Source organism: Pinus tabuliformis, chromosome 7 (assembly GCF_031772625.1).
Source record: "Pinus tabuliformis cultivar Carrire ecotype Pingquan chromosome 7, CPIR1, whole genome shotgun sequence".
Classification (NCBI taxonomy): domain Eukaryota; kingdom Viridiplantae; phylum Streptophyta; class Pinopsida; order Pinales; family Pinaceae; genus Pinus; species Pinus tabuliformis.
In genome coordinates this window covers 1,385,064,633-1,385,074,693 of record NC_142293.1, presented here as the reverse complement: position 1 = coordinate 1,385,074,693, position 10,061 = coordinate 1,385,064,633, and positions in this window count along the sequence as shown.

Genomic DNA, 10,061 nt, shown 5'->3' with positions numbered 1-10,061 from the left:
CATGTTAGGGTCCTACCCTAACCCCCTTATTTATGTAATAGGGTTGAGTCATAGTTATAGTTAGTTGAAGAGTCAATAAATCTTGTATTAATAACTGTAAGTGGTTGACCCGCATTTAAAGAAAGGGACCACAGTTAGTTGCAAAGGGCCATGGTATTAGATAGATGGTATTAAGAGAACCATGGTACTGACCCATGGTATTGCATGTATGAATCCTATATAAAGGATAAAGACTCCCATTTGAGGAGTGTCTTGTCTTATTTTGTAATCGAGCTCTTCTCTGTTGGAGGTTTTCCCCTCAAAGAGGCAAGTGAACATTGCTTTCATCTTTGAATAGTAAAATACTTGTTGTTTTTCTCATTTTGTTCCATGTTCTGGGTTGTATTTCTTCATATCTTTCATATTCTGGCATCTTCTCATAGGAAAGAGAATAACACTTAAATAAACATGGTTGACCATGGTAGATTTTCATATTAACACAATTGTTGTCACAATGTGACATTGGACCATGTTTGACCATGCTTAATTGTGGTTGATTTTCATATCAAGACAATGTTTGTCACAATGCGACGTTCGACCATGGTTGACCATGATTGACCATGGATGACCCTGTTTGGTTTTATAAAACATGGTTGAACATGGTTTACCAAGGTTGACCATGATTGACCATTGTTGATCATGGTTGACCATGATTATTATATTGAAACATTTTTTTTCATAATACAATGTTGTACCATGGTTAAGACAATGATTGATTTTCATATTGAGATAATCTTTGTCACAATGCGATATAGGAGCATGGCTAGCCATGATTAAGCATGGTTGACCAGAATCGATATTATAAACCCAAGGGAATAAGAAACCATAGGGATTAATACTAAAAACACAAGGGCTTATAAACCTAAGGGAATAATATTAATCTCTAGGAATATGAACCCTCACATTAATAAACCTAAGGATTAATATTATAAACCCAAGGGAATAATAAACGAAAGGGATAAAAGTTATAAACCCAAGGTATATAAATGCTAAGATAAATAATATAAACCCTAAAATAAACATGGTTGACCATGGTGGATTTCCATATTGAGATAATCCTTCTCACAGTGCAACTTTAGACCATGGTTGATCATTCTTTACCATGATTGATTTTCATGTTGTGACAGTATTTGCCAGCATGCGGCGTTGGAATATGGTTGATCATGGTTGGTTTTCATATTGAGACAGTCATTATCACAATGTGACATTTGACCATGGTTGGATATAATTGACCATGGTTGATATTATAAGCCCAAGGGATTGATATTATAAACCCAAGGTCTTAATACTGAAACCACAAGGGATTATGAACCCAAGGGAATAATATTAAACCCAAGGGGTTGATATTATAAACCCAGGGTATATAAATCCTAGGATAAATATTATAAACACTAAAATAAACATGGTTGACCATGGTTGATTTTAATATTGAGATAATCTGTGTCACAATGCCACATTGAACCATGGTTTACGATGATTAACTATGCTTGATTTTCATATACTAAAAGCCCAACAAATTATAAACCTAAGGGAATAATATTAAACTCTAGGAATATGAACCCTTAGATTAATAAATCCAAGGGACTCATATCATAAACCCAAGGGAATAATAAGCCCAAGCGACAAAAAATATAAGCCCAAGGTACATAGACACTATGATAAATATTATAAATTGTTAAATAAACATGGTTTACCATGGTTTATTTCCATATTGAGATCATCCTTGTCACAATGCAACATTGGACCATCATTGACCGTGCTTTACCATGATTGATTTTCATATTGAGACAATTTTTGTGAGCACGCGATGTTGAACCACGGTTGACCATGGTTGATTTTCATATTGAGACAAGAACTATCACAATGTGACAATTGACCATGCTTGGATATGATTAACCATGGTTGACCATGATTGATATTATAAACCCATGGGAATAATAAACCCAATGGCTTGATATTATAAACCCAAGGGATTAATACTAAAACCCCAAGGGATTATGAACCCACAAGAATAATATTAAACCAAAGGGACTAATATTATAAACCCAAGGTATAAACCCTAAGATAAATATTATAAACAATAAAATAAAGATGGTTAACTTTCGTTGATTTTTCATATTGAGACAATCCTTGTCATAATGTGATGTTAGACCATGGTTAACCATGCTTAACGTTCATTTTCATATCAGGACAATTTTTTTCATAATGTGACATTCTACGATGGATGACCATGGATGACTGTGTTTGATTTTATAAAATATGGTTGAACATGATTGACCATGATTGACAATGGTTGACCATGATTATCATATTATGACAATCTTTGTCATAATGCAAGATTTGACCATGGTTGAGACAATGACTGATTTTCATATTCAAGCAATCTTTGTCACATTTTGACATTGGACAATGGTTGACCATCATTAGCCATGGTTGACCATGATTGATTTTATAAAATATGGTTGACGATGATTGAGCATGATCAACCATGGTTGATTTTCATATCTAGACAATCTTTGTCACAATGCGACGATCGAACATGGTTGACCAAATTGATCATGATTATGATGTGTTAGTGTTTAAATTAATTTATTATCGATGTGTAAATTTATAGATCAATGAAATAATATATAGTTATTATTATATAAATATAAATTTATTAAAGTTTAAAATGATATTAATAATGTACTATTAATATTAGTAATTATATTAATGTATTAATAACTTATTATTATTATTATTATTATTATTATAATATTAAAAACTCTAAAAAGTAAAACCCTAAAAACTCTAACAAAATGAAAAGAAAAAAGTACTATAAAAATATAACACGATCACATAAAAATAAAAAAAATTGATAATATAACATTGATAATAAAAAAAATTATAATGTTCCAATAAAATTATATACTATATTCCAATAACATTAAAAATAAAATAAAAAAACAAATTATTACAAAATCTATAAGTAAAAAAAATTATAAAATAAAACTTAATATCATAAAATTATAAAATTAAAACTAGATATAATTTATTTGGATTTTTCTCAAAATTGTTAAATGTTTCAATATAATGTTATGTTTTAATCTTATTTTTGTTCATGTAAAAGATATATAATACATGTTAATAATTATTTATATAATATTAGTTTTAGTTAAAAAATATTTATATATGAGGTAAATTCATTTAGATGTACTAAGTATTAGTTATAATTTTGTTATGAAATATTGATTTTATTAAAAATAAAATGTTTCACTAAAAATCACATAGGAGAAATTCTCGTCGATGAGTTTCGAACCAACTAGTGTGGTTCATTTTCAGGACCAGATGAGAAACCTGATCTAGTCATCAAAATAAATAGATGAAGAGAAAAGCTAACTAGTCTTTAGATTATAATGACTAGGTTGACTCACGACCCGTTATTAATAAAATATAAATTATTTTATAAAAAAAGAAAAGAAATAATCTATTCAAAATTAATTAATTATAAATAATATTTATTTTTTATTATTCATTTATAATATTTATAGAAAGAAAACGTTTAAAATAAATTCATTATAATAAATATTATTAAAAAATAATTAGTAATAAATTTTTTATTAAAATAATATTATGAATTAGAATAAAATTACTAAACAAAGCAAATAGTGAGATTATAATGGTTAGTTTGACTAAAGAACCGTTATTAGAATAATTTGGTAAGAAATACTTTATTGCTATAAATTATTCAAAATAAATTTATTATAAATTTTATTTATAATATTTAAAAAATTATTTTATTATTTATTTCAATTTTTATAATTTTTTAGAAATAAATTGTTCTAAATTAAAAATAGTATAATTAAAAATAGTATTATTAAAAATAATTAGTAATAGGACTTTTATTATTATAAATAATTTTAGATAGAGGGGGAATGACCTGTTATAGAGTTTTATGAACCCAACGTTTTGGACTTCCAAGTGAGTCCATTATTAGGGGATGCGTTAATAGATATTCTAAAGATATTAATGATGTATCCATGAGCTATATTTTAGGGTATATATATAGGTTATGAAAGAATTAATCTATAACAAGTCATTCCCCCTCTATCTAAAACTATCCTCATCTGTATGGATTCATTATTTAATAAATAATTTTATTAAGAAAATTGATTATCATAGTAAGATTACCAAATAAGACAAATAAAAAAAAGAAACCAATCAAGAAAATAAAATTTATATTATTATAAATATTTCTATTAACAAAGAAATCAGAAATAAATCAAAATAAATAAAACTTCTAACAAAATTAATATCAAACCCTACAACAAAAAAAAAAAACTAGGAAGATACAACACCTGTTGATACTCCAACTATCATCTCTATTCAAATTTATAGGCCTTTTTCAATTTCCAAGGCCTACCTAAATTTACGATCGGGAAAATGGTCAATCTTGGCAATGACCCTCACCTCTTCGATGCAGATGTGATGATTTGTATTTTTTGCATGTTCTGCCAAAGAAAAGGAGCGGGGCCTATCATGTTTGATGTCAACAACGTGCTCATAAATCTTTTGATTTATTGATCGACAAGTTTCCCCAATATATGGAGTCCCACAGGAGCAGGGAATGATGTAAACACCTTTACCATATTTGGGGTTCACATGGTCCTTAACCAATCTTAGGGAGCTCCTAATAGTGCTAAGGGGCCTAAATGTCGAAGGGATATTATGCACTTTCAGGACCATTGCAATCTTATATGTGGTCCCTTGGATAAACAAAAGGTGCACTCGAGAGAACCGATCCTTGGGATCATTCCTCTTCCTAGGACCTCTTTTAGCATTAAGGAAGGCTCTCAGACACTGGGAGTTACTATAGCCATTCTAATTAAATACCTTAAGGAGGTGGGTTTTTTCATCTTTTAGGTGATTTTCATCATAAACCTGTAATGCTCGAGTGCCTAAGGTGTTGAGAACACCAACCTTTTGAGTAGGGAAATGATGCAAACTCATATGAAGATATTGCTTCGTGTGATTTTTCTTCCAAAACACCTGATGAGATAAAGAACTATCATCACTTTTTGAAATGAGAACACCAAGAAAAGGAAGGCTACCATCAACTTCATATTCCATAGCCTTCCTTTTCTCAATGTTCTTATATGAAGTTGATGGTATCCTTCCTTTTCTCGATGTTCTTGTTTCAAAAATGGATGATGGTTCTTTCTCTCATTGGGTGTTTTAGAAGAAAACTCACACGGATCAATATCTTCATGAGAGTTAATATCATTTCCTTGCTCCAAGGTTCAGTTTTCTCAACACCTTAGCCAATCGACGTTATGGGTTTCTAATGATAATCACCTAAAAGATGAAAAAACCCACCTTCTTAAGGTTTTTAATAGGAATGGCTATAGTAAGTCCCAATGTCTAAGAGCCTTCCTTAAGGTGGAAAGAGGTCCTAGGAAGAGGAATGATCGCAAGGATCGGTTCTCTGGAGTGCACCTTTTGTTTATCCAAGGGACCACAGGGAAGATTGCAAGGGTCCTAAAAAAGGGTAATATCCCTTCGACATTTACGCCCTTAGCACTACTTGAAGCTCCCTAAGAATGGTTAAGGACCCTATGAACCCAAAAGATTGGAAAGGTGTTTACATCATTCCTTTCTCCTATGGGAATCCATATATTGATGAAATTGGTTTATTAATAAACTAAATGATTTAGAGCACGTTGTTGATGTCAAGCATAGTAGGTCTCACTCCTCTACTTTGGTAGAACATGCGGAAAAGACAAATCATCACATCTGCATTGAAGAAGCTAGGGTCATTGCCAGGATTGGCCATTTTCACCATCATAAATTTAGGGAGGCCTTGGAAATTGAAAAAAGGCCTATAAATATGAATAGAGACGATGGTTGGAGTATCAACACCTGTTGGATCCCTGCCCTATCTTCCTAGGTTTTTTTTTTTTGTAAGACTTGATATTAATATTATTAGAATATCTTTTTATTTTTATTTATTTCTTATTTATTTGTTAATAAAAATATTTATAATAATATAAATATTATTCATTTATTGGTTTCTTTTCTTATTTTCCTTGTTTGGTAAGATTACTATGATAATCAATTTTATTAATAATAAATTTTATAATAATAAGTTTTTTATTACTAACTATTTTTAATAATACTATTTTTAATTTTGAACAATTTCTTTCTAAAACTTAACATAGGGCCTTTACACCATGGAAAACCATGACAATTCCAGAAGAGGATTCGGAGTGATATTGATCTTATTATTTAAGCTGAAACTTGGGATCATGATGAATCTAGGGTCCCTTACCTTGACGGGTTCACTCTTTGATCTTCTTGGAATAAGAAATCCTCCAGAAAAGGTTTTGGTGGTATAACCTGTTATATTAGGGACATTGTTTCATCTCATGTCTTCTTCATAAAACAAACCCCTTCAATCAGTTCATTTGGATCGAGATCTCTGATTCTACAACCAACAGGATCTTTCTTGCAATCTGCTATTTCACCCCTATCAATTCTATATCCTCTAAGAAAAAAAAACCTGGATAAAAATTGTCCTTTCAATACCTTAGAAAAAGACATCTACAACCTAAGGATTGAAGGAAATATCCTTTTGCTTGTGGAATTTAATGCTCGAGCTGCTACTAACCAAGCTATTATGTTAAGTAACATCTCTAACCTCGTCCCCTTATGGCTTGATGAGGATGGTAACTTAGATAATAGATTCAAGAGAAAATATGATGACATAATCAAGAACTTATTCAGCACCGAGCTCCTCAAACTTTGTAGTTCCCATAACCTAATCATTTGTAATGGTATTAATAAATGGTCTCTCTCTGGTTAGATGACCTGTTTCCATGGGCTAGGTAGCAACATCGTGGATTATACGATTTGTGACAGCGATGTCCTCAACCATATTACAAACTTTTATCTTCTTAAAAGGTATGAGCCTAAATCTGACCGCAGACCTTTGTCTTTATCCCTCAACCTTGCTATGCATACCACTCACATGTAGGAGAACAGTGAAAGAAAAAGTCACATTCACTTCCATAGAAGTAATCTCAACCTTTTATTAAGGGATTTGGAAAGGGATTTAGGCTCCTTGACTTATAATAAAAACATTGATCAAATATATTACCATTTTACTACTACTCTTTCCACAACCATTAGAAAATTCTCTACTAAGACTTTGTATAAGAAAAATAATATAACTTCCAATCCTTGGTATGACAAAGAATATAAAATTGCCAAGAAAGTAATCATAGATGCGCCTAATAAAATCATTAAACTCCAGAATATAAGTATATACAAAGTTGTCATCAAGAGGAAGAAGAGGTCATATATTAATAAGAGACAAGAGCATCTTCTCCACCCTTCTAAAGTTGCACCTAAAAAGTTTTGGCGGAATGTGCTTGTTTGTAAAACTAAAGATAATCATTTTATTCCCCTAGAAAATTTGGATAACTATCTTAAGAAGTTGTGTGACTCTCTAGACACCAAGGGAATAATCTTGAACACTCCTATTAAGGATGATATTTTTTTTCTAGAAGAAGTTGAGTATGGGATTAATAAGCTCGCTAATGGGAAAGCCAAAGATATTTAAGGTTAGGAAGCTGAGATCTTTAAAATGGGAAAATATATACTCATTCCTCATCTCCACAAGCTTCAAAATTTGGTTGTAAAGCATGGCTTCCCTAACCTTTGGATGCAAATCCTTATTGTGCCTATCTTCAGAAATGGGGACAAAAGTGTTCCCTCTAAGTAGTGGACCATTATGATTAGCCACATCCTAGCCAAGCTTTATGGGCTCATTCTAGAAAAAAATCTTAGCCTTTGGCTCGACAACTAGGGTAAAAGAGCTAAAGGGAAAGTTGGTTTTAGGAGACATTACTCAACTATCGACCACCTTGTCACCCTTAGGATTGTCACAGAAGAATGTCACAATAGTAAAACTGATCTCTTCTGTTATTTTGTGGACTTTAGAAAAGCTTTCGACATTGTCCCCCAAGATAAACTTTGGAAGAGGCTTGAAGAGATCATGGTTCCTCCTTAACTGAGGATTGTTGTGATCTGCCTCTACAAGCCTGTCATTGCCAAGCTTAAGACCAACGAAGGATGGTCTAAAGATATTAAATGTAATATTGGGGTTAAGAAAGGTTGTCCCCTTTCCTCTACCCTTTTTGGTATTTACATCGATAAACTTGAGGAGTGTCTGGAAACTATGGGCTACAAAGGCACCAAGCTCGCTGGTCTTATCCTTACTCTTCTCCTTTATGATGATGATATCGTTCTTCTTGCAAGGAGCCATGATGGCCTAGACGAGCATCTTAAGACTCTTCATGTCTATTGTTCCAAGATGGGTATGACTGTTAATATCGACAAGACTAAAGTCATGATCATTAAATCCAAAAGGATCACCCATGGTAGTTTCGTCTATGATAACCATTGCCTTGAGCAGATTTCTTCTTATAAATATTTGGATATTGAATTTCCTCATCAACTCAACTGGATTTACAGCATTGATAAAATAATTATTGGAGGTTGGAAAGCTTATTATGAGCTTCAAAACAATTATAAGTCATCCAATCTTTACATTTGGAGTAAAAAAAGGTTCCTCTTTGAGACTCTCATCAACCCCGTTATCTTATAAGGATGTGAAATTTGGGGGTGCAGTATATCTAGGGAGTCATGGAGAAATATTGAGATGATCCAAAAGAAATTCATAACCTATAACCTCAAGATCATGGGAAATACTCCATATCCTGTCCTCTTGATCGAAGCTGGCTATCCCCCATTGAAAGTGTGGCTATGTTTAGATATCTGATGTATAAGAAGAAGCTTCACAATATGTAATCCAAGAGGCTCCCAAAAATTGATTCTTACTTTAGTTAAAAGCCCCACCCGCACCTCAAGCGCGAGTGGCATAAGGATGCTCATTCTTGGCTCAACCTTTGGGGATTAAGGAGGAGATCATCATGAGAAGCAAGGACAATATCAAAGATACTATTACCTCCCATTTTAAGTTCAAGATGTGGGATGCTAAGGAGACGGAGGGTAAAAGGAAGCTAAGGTACTATAAGGAGGTGATCAATCCCACCCTTGATAACCATAATTATCTCTCTATGTTGACTAGCACTAAGAAGAAAATGAACATCGCTAGGATTATAACTAACTCCCATGAGCTTTAGAGTGAGACTGGGCGGTGGTCTACTCCCTGGACACCCTGGGACAATAAAAATTGTCAGATTTGTGAGACTAAGAAGGTGGAAGATGAAAAACACTTCCTTTTAGACTATCTAGCTCTTGCCAACATCTGCTCCCAATTCCATATCATTAGCCAAACCTCCAATCTTCTTGACTTATTAATCCAACCCAACTATAACGATCTTGGAAAGCTTCTTTTCCTACACCTTGATCACAGAAACAAAATTTTGAAGAATGCCAATTAGACTCTCTGTTCTTGATGTCTGATAGACCACATTGGTCTTAGTAAACATTAATCATCATCATTAGAAATAAATAATAAAATATTGTTTTAGATATTAGGAATAAAATTTATAACAAATTTATTTTGAATAATAGCAGTAAATGATTTCTTAGCATGAAATAGTTTTTATTATACTAATAATGGTTCTTTAGTCAAACTAGCCATTATAATCTCACTATTTACTTTGTTTGGTAATTTTATTATAATTCATAATATTATTTTAAGAAAAAATTTATTACTAATTATTTTTTAATAATATTGCTTATAATAAATTGATTTTAAACGATATATTTCTATAAATATTATAAATAAATAACAAAAATTAAATATTATTTATAATTAGTTTATTTTGAATAAATTATTTCTTTTTATAAAATAAATTTTATTTTATTAATAACGGGTCCTGAGTCAAACTAGCCGTTATAATCTAATGACTAGTGAGCTTTTATCTTCATATGTTTATTTCGATGCCTAGATCGGATTCCTCATCTTATCTAGAAGATGAACCACACTAAATTTTCTCCTATATAATTTTTGC